General features: G+C 44.0%; 1 protein-coding gene across 1 annotated transcript in view; it reads right to left on the reverse strand.

Annotated features, from left to right (window-relative positions):
* The window catches only part of CCK (cholecystokinin), a 50658-nt gene extending 34512 nt beyond the window's left edge, over positions 1 to 16146 (reverse strand). The window contains exon 1 of the mRNA XM_078664389.1: positions 16023 to 16146. The gene's annotated coding sequence lies outside the window, so the exon portion shown is untranslated. The remainder of the gene's footprint in view (positions 1 to 16022) is intronic.
* Positions 16147 to 17244: the final 1098 nt, after the last annotated feature.

A 17244-nucleotide genomic window follows, 5' to 3' on the forward strand; every position in this document is an offset into this window, starting at 1 on the left:
ATTCTCACTTTGTTCAATTCCCTGCTAATGTACTAGAAAGGCATTGATAATCTCTGACTGCACAGTGAGTGTACTCATCAAATAACAAAGAGCTAGCACATCATGAAAGCCAGATAAACAAGGGAAGAAGCACCTTGTCTGTGTAGCTCTTCTGGAAGATCACTCAGTAATTTATTTTAGCATTTCCGAATTAGTAAATACCCCTGATGGGAGATGTATGTAGGCTTAGCAAATAGTTCTTACTCAAGAACCCGTTTGGTGATGTCAAGCTGGTTGGAGCCTTAGATGGCCTCCCATCTCCCTAAATAGGTTGATGTATGACAATGTTGCAGCATTGTCCATTGTAACTCGCACCCTCCTCTCCATGATCAGACCACCGTTGGAGCTGAGTATGGAAAACTAGCTCGAGCAAGTGGGGGATTTGAAACGTGAGAATTGAGAGAAGAAACGCGGAAGTGCAAAAGAGGCCAGATATCTACCTAGGTACAATCCAGTAATCGGGTGCCCGGATGCCTCGAAAGGTCGGGCCTCTCGGAGAGCTGGCGAGCTCAGTAGGGTGAGGCCCGAGTAATTCAAGCACTCAAGGTGGAAGCCCGACTGGCAATCTTCCCGGGCTACCTGTACGTCATTGGAGGCTGGAGGTAAGGCATGGTGTAAAGTGAGCGGTGAATGAATGCTCGCCACTGCTATCTTACCACCCATCTGCCCTACGTCCACTCTTGCGGCCCCCCTCCTCAATGTACCCTTGTTGCCTGCACATTCCAAAACACCCGGTTTTTTACCTGCAGGGCTCCCCATTAAGCCCTTAATTACCTTGATTTCTCCTGTACATTGCTTGCTCACCTTAAAATCACACTAACTCTTCAAGTTAACTTGGTCTTTCGCACTCAGTGGTAGGCTTGTTGAATTACTCAAAGATAGGGTGAGAAGGTATAGGAGCCAAGGAGCAGTGAAGCCTGCGTCTTGGCTGTCAGTAATTTAGTTGGCACATGCACTGTGAGGCCCGCCGCTTCAATCTTCAAGAATTGCTGCAGATAAGTGACTGTGGGCGTCCTGCATGATCGATGAGTGGTGAGCGTGGCTACGGCATTAGAACCGTTGCCCCAGGGTTGAGCGGAGTGGTGCAGTGCGGCTTGTATCACTCCGAGTGCTCCTGCGCCCTCATTTTGACCCCACCTGGTGTACCTTTGGAGTGTCCGTGGGCCCCCCCTCAAGCAGCCTCAGTCTTATCTACAGCGATTTTACTATCTACTGCACCCCAGCTACTTACTACTCTCCCCTCAGCTTCCCCAAAACTGTAATTAACACCACCCTATTTAGCACTGTAACAGAGACCGTGTTAAAAACCGCCGGCAATATCTCTTACATAACGAGGTCAGACAGACCGAGGGGCAACCCCACCTAGGTCCAAACCAAAAATAAAGGCCAAAAAGTCACTGACACAGATCTTCAAGTCTCTAACCTCACTCAAAACAGTTCTTCATCTCCACCTTCAACGGTCGACCTATTTGTGTCACTGTTTACCTCATATTCGACCAGCATGTTCGACCAGCATGTTCGACTCATGGCCTAAGGTCCGTAAAAACAATACATCGAAATTTTCAATCATGAAAAATGAAGGTGCCATTTGATATCCATCTTTGAAGGAGGTTAATGGGGCAGTCCCAGCACCACAACCCCCATGATCCTCTACCTGGCCCGTCAGACAATGATGCAGGCACTTTCCAGCAAATGCAATTCAATGACTTGACCGTTCAGCACCCCTTGCTCAGCCCCACTTACACCTCATCAAGCCCTTTTCCAGAGCAACAACAGGTTAGGTCTTCTCCTGGTTTCTCAATGCAAAAAGTAAACACTGAACAAGACAAATTGTCAGAGGAGATAAAATTACGTACAACACCAGATCGGGTCCCACTCATAGCCATAAATGGTACAACGCACAACAGCTATGATGCATCTGAAGACATTCTCATTTCGCAACATCAAATCCTTCAACCCAAGCAGGACACATCTTCACAAATTCTGGGCCCTCTCTCAGGTTGTGAGATAAAACAAAACAACGGATCTGGATGGGGTTATCAACATACCCCATTACCTGCCAAAGACATTGTAAGCATGTCGTCCACACATTAATCAACATTTATCAGCATCTTTTAAGTTGAGTCTTCAATTCTAAACTGTTGCATAAATACGCCTATTGATATAAGGACTCGGCAACAACTAATCAAAACTCTTGACACAACTTCTAAGGCATTGGAATATCAATCAAGCAAGTTTTGACATCCAAATTTCAATATTACACTTGTTAGCCCAATTCACGCCATGCATTGACTCTCTCTTCGAATGCCTCAATGCCACCATGAAAAACGGTAATGAGGGTGTGGGGAGCACTCAAGGCCACCATGAGCAGCTTACTTTTAGACGCCCGCCCATAATCCACCAGCCCACCATCCACCAAGGCCGGCTGTGCCAGGCATACAAGAGTGCATCTGCTCAAGCTTGATGGACAAACTACTCGCTTTACCCTTTATAGTGGGCAACCTACTCCAGAAAGTAAAACTGATAGGAAAAGCCCAGCCTTCACAGACCTACTCTCAAATCACTCTGTCTTCAAATGCCCGGTCATGCACTACTGCACAACTACCAATGCTGGCATCAGCAGAGCTCCCTACAAGAGCCCTGGTCCCGAATAATGATATGTGCAGATACATCCCCTTCCAGCGAACCACGAAAGACTGTATAATAACAACTCAGTACCCAATACAGTACATTTTATTGTGATACCCATTGTTGCAACTAATTCACTAATAAATCTTGAGAATGCCACTTGCAGTTCATCTAGCACTGCCCCCCTCATCAGTCCAGGCGCAAGAAAAAGCGACTCAGGAAAACGAATAAAAAACAAGGTAAGATCATGTGAGCTGCAAACAAGGTTTCCACAATCAATGTTGTATCGTGAGAATGCAGACATTGGAACACTCTCTTAAGTGTTTCATCATTTCCTCAACAAACAACAGAATGCAAAGTCCTGTAAGGTCGAAGATCATGAATACAGACGCCACCAGCCTACAGCCACATTCTGCACAGAAAGTACAATCTAAATCAGTTTCACCACTAAGTGAGGCAGTTCCTGCGTTCTTTCTTGAAACAGGCTATGCTCAAGCCCCAAATGGGTATGACACCACCAGGAACTCAGGCTCCTTACCATCAAAAGAACTAAACTGCAGACAGCTAGCACCGTCAAGGCTGTATTCCAATGCTGTGTTCACCTCAGACCACTACTTGACCAATAGAGCAGCTGGGTACACTTCCATCCCCCAGACAAGAGCTGGGACCCCCAATTAACAATTGCATGGGCCTCCGGTGCTTTTGAACCACCCGGGGAAACTTCAATGCATAATAATAAATCTCAAGACGCCTCCACTTTAATGACATAATCTGGTAAACCTTCCAAAGCAATAATGATATACTGAATCGAGGAACTCTTGGCCTCTCACCCAAACCTCTGTAAATAAAAAACTAATAACTTAACGGCTTTACACTTCATTCCCTCAAACATACTGCTCCACAAGGAAGAAACTGCAGTGACTTGGTCCACTGAATCCACAGTCAACACAATCTGTGCAAATTGCAAAATTTAGAAGAGTGGGGCATAATAATAACACTGCCAACAAAGCCCCGATACCCAACAGCTCCTACTCAGGACACCGTGCAAGCCTGTTGTCAGCCCTCCGTTAACCTGGAAAAAAATCAAAGTTTCAATGGAGTTGATAAACTGCCGCTAGACAGTTCAACAAGGGCAAAAGAATTGGATACCCTGTCCATCTTTCTACCATCCTGTTGGGATTTTTCTGTGTGGAAGTCAAAAACTGGAACCACAACTTCATAAAGAGCAACCTGTTCTTGCTAAATATGTACATTCACCGCACAGCCCTAGGGAAAAAGCAAAAGGTGAAGGAGGTGGAGCGTTTAATTTCAGACATCAGGTTCAATCACCCCAAAGCCCATCTCCTTCAAACCAGAGATTTTAACCTAAATCTGCTTTGCAACCCTCTTTACAACCCCTTTGATGAAATAGCAGACTCTCTGTGGCTGTTTTCATCGTAATTCACAAAGAACAGACTCCACTGGACACACTCTGATAGGTGCCTTAGAGGGGAGGTCCCTATGGGCATTGGTTGGACCCTTTCTGGAAGTGCAACCATTTAATTTCACTCATTTCTGCCTGAAAAGATCAGCTCTTTTAGAATACACCTTCTGCTCAACTTCATAGTTCAAGGCGATTAAGACTTTCTCTATAACCGTGCACTGCGAAAGCGATCTTATACCACGGAGTCTACTTAAAAAAAACTGCAGCAACAAGCACAACATTTTACGAACTGTCAGTTTAAATTGCAAATGAATAAAATAGGAATTAGAATTTGCAATGAGTCACACTTCCTGCAAAACAACTTTTCTTAATCACAGCACACCTTTACGGCAAATTATTCACATCTGGAAACCCTTTGTGCAACACCTTCTCTTTGCCTTTGCCAGCATCTACCACTACCGCCCAACCTCAAAGTCATCCAGACATGCTCCATCACAATCTTGGTTTTCAAAGAGCTTAAAATGTTGAAAAGATCTCCTAACAAAATGATTAGATTGCTGAAAACTGTGTCCAGTAACTTATCTCATGTGGAACTACACATCTTATGCCTTAACTACAAAAAACTATTCTGGCAAGCAAAACCGAGATACGAGCAAGCACGGCAGATTGAGCTTTTTCTGGGCATCAAGTCTAAAAACTCAAAGGAGTTCTGGCTCATCATCAATCATCTTAGCAGTGATACGGAAATTATTAAATGGGAATAATGTCACTTCTGAAAATTGGACCACACACATCAGCACACTTTATAAAACTAAACCAGAAAGCCTCAGCCAACAACTCAGCCACTGCAAGTCCAGTCTTTAATATGAAAAATCAAAGGCAACAGAAGCACAAATCAATCAATATGTGCCGAGCATCATGACCAAAAGAATAGTAACTTTGATCCAGAAAAGCAGAGCCAATGGTGCCCCCGGTCCAAATTGTATCCCTGCCTCAGTATATAAACAAGACGCTTAGATCTGGTCCCTGCTAATGGAAAAATAGTTTATAACCTGCCTCATCACTAATTCTGTCCCCTTGTCCTGGCAATGATCGATGCTGCATTTGATCCACAAAAAGGAACCAGTGGTGAGCCCCGACAGCTATTGTCTCATTGCTCTTATGGATGTTGAAGCCAAATATTTTGCCTCCCTACTACCGTAAGATCTGGAAGTATGGGCAACTTGGAAAAACTTGATTCCTTTCAACCAAACCGGTTTAAGGCTTATTTTGGGCACCACAGACAACCTTGTGGCCATGAAGATGCTGGTGGCAAAGCAGATAAGGAAAAAGCTGCTTCCTTATTGTTTCTTGGTGGATTATAGAAAGGTGTTCGATCATGTCATCCGCCAGCTGCTCTGGTCCAAGCTCAGAGCCTTGGACACTGGAGTAGTTTGGCTCACTGGTTAGAGGCGGCAGTCCCGAGAGCAGAAGTCGGCCCGGGACCAGGGTTCAATTCCCGACGCGGCAGGGTCGTGGACCTTGGTCAGCGGACTCGATAATTTCCGCTTCGGTGCTTACTCTAATCAGGGGTTCCACTCGGCAACTCTGGGCATTAGCTTGCCTAATCTCCACAACGGCCCCACCAATTCCGGGGATGCCTGGATCCACCTTGGGGACTCCCAGCAAGGGACCATCCCACAGGGAAAGCCAGGACGGGTTCCCCGGAGTTATACAGCGCCAGGAGACCTATGGACAGGTAGCAGTGCGCTTTACAAGCTCAAAATACATTTACATCCCTGACGCATTACTTCGCGGCATCCAATTACTTTACTCGGACACTTGGGCCAGAGTAAAACTGGGCATTATTACAGCAGTCTGTGAAAAGATAAAAATTTAACCAGGTGTCTAACAAGGGTAGGTTATAGCCCCGGCCTTCTTTAATTAACTTATGTGCGACCTGGCACCTGCACTGGATTCTGCAATCAGTGATGCACCAAAACTGGTAAACTGCCCTATTACCTAGGATTTTAAATTCAAATCCATGATCAAATGAATGATGTACCTATAGCACTGAAGACCCTCTGCCAGTTCCGTTCAATTTGAGTAATAAGCCATTTCATGACTTGACCTGAGTAACATGTGCTTTTGCCCTTAGGCTGCCCTGGAACCGAGAGCAATGCGCCAACCTAAGGCCACTGGTGTGTGACATGATCACTTGGAGCAGGTTTCTTAATGATATTCCCAAGCTGAGATTCTCAGGGCTCAGCCACCAACAGAACATGTTCGACTGATCTTAGATACTGGAAATGTGACTTTAGTGACTCTTGTGATCTCAGGGGCCAGAAAGCATTGAAATATGACATACAAATAATTGGTAAAGGGCACAGAAATGATAAACACATACATTCCAGTATTTATTTATTTTTAAAACAAGGACTCATACAACAGAGAAGAAAGAGGTGTCTTTAAACAGTTAGAAAGGAACAAGGCAAATATTGAACTGAGTGAACACCTAAACATAAGAGTCAGTTCCAAGGTGCATGTGAAAGGGACACTCAGCTTAGTTTGGCCATGTTAGGCAAAGGTGGAATTTGAGGGAGAGCTTGTGAGGCTGAAGGGAGCAAAGGAAAGCACAGAAGGATGGTCAGAATTGTTGAAACAATACTTGCATTTGGTGAAAAAGCAATAATGAAGGACCGCAGAGGATTGCTCTGATTACTTACAAGTAATCGTTATGATATCAAGTCTAAGCCTTCTTCATCACAGTTAATTATCCACGGGAGTGACTCCTCACCTTGCAGACAACTGTGAAGTCAACTTTCCTCTTCAGGGAGCCATGATTCCTTGTAATTTGCCTGAGTTAATGTCTCTCCCTCTTTAAAAAGCCTCTGGCACACCCACATGGTATAATTAACCTCTGTACTCGCTCCAAAGTTATAATATGCTCGGTAGGAAGGCCAGCATGGACCACTGACGGGGAAGCAAAGGACTGAGCTGATAAAGACTTGGACTAGGACTAAATAAGATTACTGGTAATTAATCAGGCTACTAACACATTGTCTGTTGTCTCCATCACAATGCTAACTCCATGAGGATATAACACACAACACCGGATGACAACAGTGTGTCCAAGAAAAAATATTCTGGGCGCAGACATAACTGCACTATTTTACTGGAAATAGCTATTACAATATTTACAAGGAAATAATGCTCAGGCTATCTGTGCGGCAAGTGGATACTATGCACCATCCAACACAAAAAAGTATTATGCTGGATAAATTTGTAGGGAGATGTCCGTATGGATGCATTACAAATCTCTTAAAATGTGCCCCAGGTCTTAGCCCATGATTTTTTTACGCTCACTAAATGAGACATGCTCTAAATGAGAAAGATGGATTCTGAAATTCAAGGGGACCTAGTTAAATCTCCATTAACTGTCATCCTGGTATTTACAAGTTCCCTCCCAATGGAGCCGTGGACTGTAAAAGAAGTCAGAGGCATAATGTCTACCTTCAAAAGAAACTTAGAAACCACCTTGAGATGAGCCCAGCACAGTCTGCAAAATTGTCCTGTTAGTGGACACCCAGGGGTTAGGCTCACAGAATATTAGGATACCCAGTACACAAATCATATGGGTGAATGTTTTGGTAAACCAGAAAGCAACCGTTGATGTAGGAGCAACCTTCTTAAATTGTTGTAAATGTAGATTATATAGGATATTCCTAAATATGTTCAAGTGATTATGAAACTGTTGAGAAACCAATTTACAACTCACTTTAAGACTTGTAATAGACATGAAATCACATGGCTGGAAGAAAATGGATCTACAGTACACCCACCCTAAAATAAGTGTCGCTTTAAGAACTTGATGATTCCATGTGGCTTAATAATTTGTTTCATCGATTTTTGACAAATGATGTTGCTTAATGGACTTGTTCTTAAAGTTACTTATCACACATCTCTGGCAAATGAAAAGCCGAAAAGTCTATCTACTTAGAGAAACAAAGAGTGAAAATACCACAGTCTCTCTAAGAAACTGTGCAAGGATCCTCTCAAGCAGATAAATAATAAAGACTATGATCTAATAATCCAATTAGATAACGCAGTGCACAGTAATATCCAAACAAGTGATGCTCTAAGCAACGCAAGGATTAGAGAATGCTCAAAATATAGGTGTGTTGAGCGAAAAAAGAAAATGCACAGAGGAAAGGAAATACGTTGAATTAATGGATCTGTCAGAACTGCCTGGGAGGGTGCACAGATTTGGAGAAGGAAGTGAGGCCAAGAATGTAGTTGAAAGACAAAACAAAAAAGTAGATTAGAAGAGAGAGATAAATAACCCCCCAGGATATCAGGCAGAATTCAGCGCCAAACTGATCACACAGCTATTTCCAGCCTGCATAAAATACAAAAATGACTTGGTCATCGGAGACTTCGACGTGCATTTTGAAAAAAAACAACAACACGGCGATAACCCATTTAGAGCATGACATGCTTATCCTTCAACTAAAACAATGGATTAAGGGTCCCAATCATAATGCAGGGCACACATTGGATCTAATGTTTTCCAACATAGAATCCACCTTAGTTAACCCCTTCGACGCTGATGACGAGCTCAGCTCGTCATGAGGTACACCTCTCGTACGCTGATGATGAGCTGAGCTCGTCATGAACCGCGGGTTTTTCAAAAAGTCAGCGCACAGCGGGAAAATGCGCAGCGCCGTTGGTGTTAAGGAGATGAAACCAGTCACATGGACTGACCATTCATTAATTAGCTTCTCATTCTCCGCATCCGCGATATCAGCAAGAGTCACCAAACCCACACTTGGGACCTATAGAGCCTGGAAATTAGTCACGCCTGACTCATTTCATCTCCACTTCGCTTCTAATGATCTAGCAACTCTGGGAACACTACCCACTAATAAAGGTGCAGTAAACCTTGAAACAGAGATCACTAAGACGCTTGACCAATGCGCACCAAAACTCAAATCTAAATCTAGAAACACAGTATCCGAAAAGTGGTATACAGTAGAACTTAAAGCACTGAAAAAAAAGTGCAAAACAATGGAACACAACTGGCGATTGTCCAGAACGGACCTGGATAAATCGGCGTATAGAACAGAACTTAGGAGCTACACTCACGCGATTAAGAAGGCAAAAAGGGCATACTTTGCACAATGAATACATGAGAATGCAAACTCAGCAAACGAGTTATACAAAATAGTGCGCGAACTATGCAAACCGACTTGTATGTCCCAAACTTTGCATCCTTCAGCAAAAAGTTGTGAAAAAATCAGCTAATTTTTTATGGACAAAATAGGCACAATCTACTTGTCATTTAACACCATCACCCCAGTGAACTTCATCAACTGGGAAAGCAGGGACCCTCACCCCGACACCCTCACACGTCTAGGCAGCTTTGTCCCTTTCACAGAAAAAAGAGGTGGCTAAGGCAATGGGGGAAGTCAAATAGGGGTCCCCTCTCGACCCCTGCCCACATTTTATTTTTTCACAAATCATACCTACCCTGTGCCCCCATATCACACAGCTGTTTAACCAATCTCTGACACCAATCTCTGACAGCAGTCTTCCCAGAGATTTGGAAACAAGCTATAGTGACCCCCTTATTGAAAAAGATAGGTTCAGATATAAACAACCCAGCCAACCGTAGGCCAATTTACCAGCTTCCTATCTCTCCAAGGTCCTGGAAAATCTAGTCAATAGACAACTATCTAACTATTTAAAATCTAACAAGTTGCTGGACCCCTCACAAACAGGTTTCAGGGCTACAAATAGCACAGAGGACACTCTCTTGGCTGTCCTAGATAACATAAGATCATTGATGGACAAGGGAAAGGCAGTAGCCCTGATCCTGCTAGACCTGTCAGCGGCTTTCGACACGGTCTCTCACCAAATATTATTGGAAAATTTGCACCAAAAAGGGATACATGCAAAAGCCCTTCAATGGCTCAGTTAATTTCTGTGTAACAGAACTCAAACTGTGCAACTAGGTGCCTTCTCATTTACCTCAAAAAACCCTCAGCTGTGGCGTCCCGCAGGGAGCATCCCTGAGCCCCACTCTATTTAATGCCTATGTATCATCTTTGGCAAAAATTGGTACAAAATGGCGCTTTGGGATTTGCTCCTATGCCTATGATACGCAACTGACAATAGCCATCGAAAACAGGTGTGATGACATCAGAGCCAACCTCAACAACTGTCTCATTGAAATGGCAACTTGGATGTCAATGCACTGCCTAAAGCTCAACGCCGAGAAATCTGAAATCCTGCTTCTCGGTGGAGCCAACCACATCTGGGATGCGTCATGGTGGCCCCACTCTCTGGGCGTGGCCCCAGCACCAAAACATTGTGTAAAAAATGTGGGCATCACCATTGATGACACCCTATCAATGCAGGACCACATGCGGATCCTGTGTGGCAGAAGCTTCGCCACACTGAAGCCATTAAAAATACTTTTTCCCCTGGATTCCAATAGAAAGCAGGAGGACAGTCACACAAGCCCTGCTTGTCAGTAGGCTGGACTATGGAAATGCACTGTTTGTTGGCATGCCAGAATACCTTTTTAAACGTCTGCAAGTGATACAGAATGCAGCGGCCAAACTAGTGTGCAACCAGGATAGATATAGCTCTGTGATGGAATGCCTGAGGCAACTCCACTGGCTGGCCATGTGCCAAAGAGCAAGATTTAAACTCTTAGGACATGCGCACAGGGCACTCCATCGTACAGGCCCCAAGATTCTTCAGAATAGAATCAAATTCTGCGTTCTGCCCAGGTGCTTAAGGTCACACACTCTAGCATTAGCGGAGACTAAAAGAATCAATAGGAGCAGGGCAGGTGGACGCTCCTTTTCGCACCTTGTAGCGTTACATTGGAACGAGCTTCCCCTGGAACTACGGTTAACGGAAGACAATATGACATTTAGGAAGAAACTTAAAACCTATCTATTTCCTTAGAACTGCTGCCACTGACCTCAATTAGACCAACTCAACTGACCACCCGCTACATTAGCGCTGTGATATCCCAATGGGATGAATGTCACGCTTTATAAATAAATAAATAAATAAAGAGTCAGCAGAAGGAATATGTGGAAGGGTGTAAAGTCAGGGGAGTAACGAATTCTGAGGATCAGACAGACAGCAAGCATTCAGAATAATTAGGAGCAGAGAAGGAGTCAAAAATTGAGACTTAATGGAGACAGGCATCCTAGTCGAAGTGTGATTTGAAAAGACAGGGAATAATTATTTGTGCCTTGGGAAATGAGTAGGGTGCCAATCTGGTAAACGTTAAAGGAATGGATAGAAAAAAGTGTGGTTTCCAAAAGAGATGGTAGTAAAGATGATGCCCAGTGTACGGATAGCAGTGTTTACTGAAGCCTCATAGTGAGGTATTGATTATCTGTGTTTAACGACACTCTTCATTTGAGGAAATAAGAACAGCAGTTCATTTAGACATGCCTCGGTGCAGACTGTGATCCGTTTATCCACTGGTAATGACTTTTTGTTAAAAAATTGCTATTGAAAATTGCTTAATTTTAAAACTCACATCATTTGCAGGTAATGTATTCCAATCCGGAGATCGCTCCTTTTCTACACCTTGTCAACAGAGCACTAACTCTTGTCGTCACAAAAAACAAACCTTTCCCTTAAAAAGTAATGACGCACTTTGAAAATTCCGATGACATTGTATATTGGCTCCACAGTGTTTGATTGGTGTAATTGTGTCTTCACTTCAGATAAGCAAACCTTATCTGTGGAAAATAAAGGAAAAATCATATTTTCTCACCTCCTTTAACTTGTTAACAGATGTTCTGTCTTGTGTTAGTGACTGGGGCACAGTGGCCATCTGTGCGGCCTCTGTGCGCTGCTGGGGTTTGACACTACATCACCACTGCCAACCTGCACTTGGCCCTCAGAGACATACAATGTGGCTCCAGTCAAGCGGATGTGCTGAGTGTATTTATGTCACATTCTACTTTAGCCAATCTGCCCCCGATTGAGCCCGCATTAGGGCCCCTGCTCAGAATGTCTTCGAGCACATTCAGTGATTATTGGTTTGCTTTTGATCTCATTATAAGCAAATCAGAATCTGGATTAAAAGTTTTTTATTCTAAACATGTGTATGTCGTTTCTAATAAAAAATCAAATAAAACGGATGGATGGACGGAGGGACGGACGCGTGGGTGGATGAATGGATATTGGACATATTTATGCAAATGTAAGTGTTTGGCTTTTGTTTGTGTGTGTGTGCATGTGTACCTTTGTGTGGGTTTGCGTGTGCGTGTGTCTGCATGTCTGTAAAGGAGAGTGTGAAGGTGATTGTGTAAATGTTAGAGTATGCTTGCGGCTGTGTGTGTCCTATCTAGCGCACCTGTGTGGGTGCATGCTAGTTATGTGTGCGGGTATGTGGCAGGGACAGTCCTCATCACGCACCAGGTAGGCTAGAAACAATACACTGACAACCCCATCTGACCATTGCGCGTGACCCTGGAGCGAGCTGCCAAAGAACACACGAACTATCTGCACTTTTCTGCTGCTTCGCCTCCTGTAAAGTCGCCGGCTGTAAAACGGCACTTCTTGGCGTGCAAGACTATTTGCCAAATTAAATGAACTAATTAAATTTGCTGTAAATTCTGTATTTAAAGGTCGAAATGAGTAATTATGGTGTTGCTTAAACCCGTTGAGGTCGCATTGGCTTTTCTTTAATGAGCCCCGAGAGTCGCGTCCAAAGTGGACTCCGCTGACTTCCCTTCATCAATTTTTAATAGGACATTTGGTATCAGAGGTGTCTAATGAGTGCAGCTCGAGGGCCCATTCATTAAAGGCTGGTGACGGAGGTCACGCTTACGCCCCTGAGAGCTGATACTGGGAGTGTTCACTTTGCATTTCTAGGTATTTAAGGGAAGCTTAGCCTCCCTGGTCTCGAAGCGTCTCTTTGCTGTGCGCTCTATCGGCATTTAGGCAACGCTTTGATTGACCACAGTCCTTCGCAGCTGCAGCGCCTCCGCATACAATTGCATGAATGCAAAAGGATGTAGGCGCATGCGTGAAAGAACTTCATACATGCCAACACCCAATGTCCTGTTTGTTGCACATCAGGGGCTTAGCTTCCATTAGTGCAGCAGGTGCTGTGGCACCGGCGCCCAGAGGCTCGAGGAGCCCAACAAATCATAGTTATTGCTGCATTTTACAATTATAACAGCAGCCACATGACCTCACGCCTTCCTTTGCTAGGGCTCATGACACACTGGCTACTCCACTGTTGCACACAGGGTTCTGTGAGCTGCCTTGGACTGCACTGCCCGCAAAAGGGACGCGGCAAGGAATCTGACAAGGGGCGCACAGGGTGCAGGGAAGGTGACTGAGCACTGATCACACTGAGACTAGGGTTTGAAATCATGACCTTGAGCACCGAATCTACATTCTGCCAGCCCTGTGCGTATTGAGCCGGCCCTGCATCGTCTATCTAACCCTTGTCACGTTATGCAAACTTCCTCTAACCCTGTATGTGTCATCAGTACGCTTCTTATGTATGCCCATTTATAGTAATGCTATGCATTTTATGTGAACCTAAATTAGCCGTATAAACTGACCCCACACCCTTCTCTGTATATGTGACATGATATTAACCCTTGCTAAGTGTGTGAACTTACACTGACCGTATACTCCAACCCTACCATGTAAGGTATGTGACCTTACCCTAAACGTAGACAGCAGCGATCTGCCCATTTATGTCTGAACTTGCACTAAACCTATATGCTAACCCTTTTCCTTGTGATTTTAAGTGAGCTTAAACTAACCCTATATTCTAATCCTATACTTTATGTTCTATAGGAACTTACACTAAACCTATTCAAATACACTGTACCATTCTCATTTTATATGAACTTGCACTAAGCCCATGCCCTAAACCTGTAGCCACAATTGTTTGTGAACTTACATCACCCTATACATCCTTCTTATGATTTGTCAAGTTGTGCAACTCAACTATACGCTAACCTATACCCTTCTCATTTTATGTACCCTTTGTAAGCAAATAACATGTGTTGCTCACTCTCTTTTTCGCACTTCTCTTGCCATGACAAGTACTCCACCACCACAGGTCAGACAGGACCCAGGGAGCAAAAAGAAATACAATTAATGAGAATTGGCGGGAGGACTCTTCCTTGCAAAGGACCATATTTCCTTTTTATGACGTTTTCACATCAAACAAGTGTACTCGCGGATGTTACTACCGGTTTCATTTACGTGAAGCAATCACATAAAAGCACTACACTCGATCATGCACATGGCCAGGTGTTTCTCAAGTGCCGGATTGCATTTAGAAATGGATATATATGTATAATAAGCATTACTGAAACAGTACATTTAAAGAAATGTAAGTAACGTCGAAAGCAGACGACGAGATGGATTCTAGGGGCTAAGTGTATGTCTTAAAACCAACAAAGCTGGTTTCTAATCATGGCTTTCCCATTTGAATTAAAGGTTGTGATCTTGGGCAAGTGACTGTAACTGTCGGATACCTCCTTTGCCAAACCCCAAAGCACACAAACACAACCTGATCATAAATATTAAGTGTTATATATATTACAAGGAAGTAGGTTTCTCTGTTTAGGCGGGAAGCTCCAAGAAACGATAGAGCTTGTGCAAGTCTGCAGTCTCACCCAGAAGCTTCAATTGAGCAAGGAGACAAAAGTTTTCTGGTGATGTTTGAAAGACGGAAATCCTATGGAAACACATCACTTTTAATACATCTTTCCAATTGAAACTAATTAACATAATTGTGCGAATTACCCTTACATATTTAACCCTGATAAGGAGTTCTAGGACAGTCTATTCAACAAGTGGACACCTTCTCAATACACAAGAGAACAGACAAAAAATATGGCAAGTTTAGAACAATGAAAGATGAGTACCTTATGACAACCCTGTTACTGACTTTCTGTTCGCCCTGGTGAAAATCAATAAAGTATTTGAATTAAAAAAAATATATATGCCAAGTGCCATGCTGCTCCGGATACATTAAAGAGTGTGTGTTGGGGGGAAGAGGGTGTGTGTGTGGGGAGAGGGTGGGGCTTTCATTGCAATACATTTTGCACCAAGTTTCTAAATGTCACTGACGGCTGTGGTTATTTCTCATTGAGTTAGGTATTCCCTTCTGACATATTCTGTGACCTGTAGGTCACAGGCGCTAATCTCAGCAGGTCCAACTCCATAAATGAGGTATTGTATTACCTCGCTAAATACAGAAAATATACACAAATGTATAGTAATTAAAGCATGCTTGTATGTTAACCAAACGTATATAGTATCGTGTGAGAGGTTTTCTATTCCGTGACTCTTCACTGCAATTTCTATAAAATGTCTTCAATATTTGCGGTGCGCAAACAAAGATTTTCAAAAAAGAGCTAAAACCTATCCGGTTAATGGTCTGCTAGGAGTACTACCTACTCGAGTAGGGCAGGGTTTACATATAAGTAACGCCTGCTTGATACTTTTGTAACAAAATAGTGCAACTGTTACACTCAGATAATTGCGGACCATGTGTTTTTCTACGTTAAGTAGTGTTTTAAAGAGGAACTAGTGACATGACATTTCATTTATCTAGAAAGGCAAACAGGAGACTTCACGTGCAAGCATCTATTTTCTGTAACGACATATGCCACTGAAAAAAATCTTAAAACACGAGCAATTTATTCAGCAAAATGACCTGTCACGGGACGACACGCAAAGGGTTAGAAAACACCACAGAAAACTGCTGTGGAGCAGTGCAAGGTGGTCCCTGTCGGAAGGCAGACATCGTATTGAACTTAGAGCAAGAAAAGCAGCGTGCACAGAACAGCGCAATAAAAAGCAGGTCTGAGGCATGGCTTGCCCTGGGTTGCACAAGCATCAGCAGCAAACAGCGAGACCGCTGAGCAGCGCCCCTTACCTGTAACGTGCGCGCCGGTTTCGCGGTGAACTCCGGGAGGTGAGTGCCCGCGCTGCAGTCAGAAGTTCCCATACTTGGCAGCGCTGCAGCTGCTTAAATAGGCGCGCGCGGCGCTGTCGAACTGTCATCTGTTTGCACAGCACTGACGCAGGCGGGGGATCTTCGCGCGCTCGGCCCAGCGCGAGCACATCATAACGAATTCATTCACCTCCGGGGGAAGAAGGGTCCGAAGCCTTTCCCGGCAAAGACGTCTGCTGTTAACCCGTTCACCCCTGGCCTGCTCCCACAAGCCCCATGACTTTTCCATTATCAGCAATCATAAACTATCACCGCCGTGTCTCAGGAGTTTCGGAGCCAGCAGGTGTTGGGTGGAAGGCTTGCCTCGTAAAAGGAAAGGCTTTTTTTCTCTTTAATTTGCCCTCTTTCAGTCATGATGTTTCCCCAATGCACACATGCTTTTGCAAGGGAAGCACCCGCACACACTTAAAGGATTTCAGGTAAAGGTTGTGAATGTATATGACGTGATTAGTGTTCGGGACACATAAACAAACACACACGCTCCAGAATTACACCCTAAAACATATATATATACATAAACGGATGAGAAATGAGTCAATATTGCTCAAGGTGTCAGGCAACACAACTTTGCCCTAATTTACTGGTGTGACCCACGAACAAAGGGAGTGTACTCCCTCTGACATTCCCCAACTTCCTCAGTCAAAAATCGCCTTCAACCCATTTTTGCTTCGTTTATGGTTCCTAGCGCTTCATTCCGAGTAGCCCGCAAATTACGTAGTATCTGGGGCACAAATAAAGCACCTGGTGCGGTACCTTCTGCCGCTGTGGTATTATAAGAGTGCGCATTTCGCGTCCCATTCGACTATATAAGCATCTTGGAATTAGGGATGATATGCTTACACCATCTGGTACTTTAAAGTCCGTTGGCTCAATGAACTTCCAAAACGGGCTATTTGCTTGCACGAATTGTGTCAGTTTTTACTTATGAAAATCATGTGGGCAAAGAAACCAAAATATGCGCAACTTGCGCCTGGACTACAATCGTGAGTCATGTCCTCTAGCGATTGCACATGAATCGAATTTAGTGCCCACACTGGAAAGAAGGCTGCGGAAGGCAGGTCTCGGTATTTGGCACATACACACGTCATACACCATCCGACAGACACCGTGCAGAGGATCCGCATAGGACACGGCTAGGACTTCA

The sequence above is a fragment of the Lissotriton helveticus genome, chromosome 10 (genome assembly GCF_964261635.1).
Source record: "Lissotriton helveticus chromosome 10, aLisHel1.1, whole genome shotgun sequence".
Classification (NCBI taxonomy): Eukaryota; Metazoa; Chordata; class Amphibia; order Caudata; family Salamandridae; genus Lissotriton; species Lissotriton helveticus.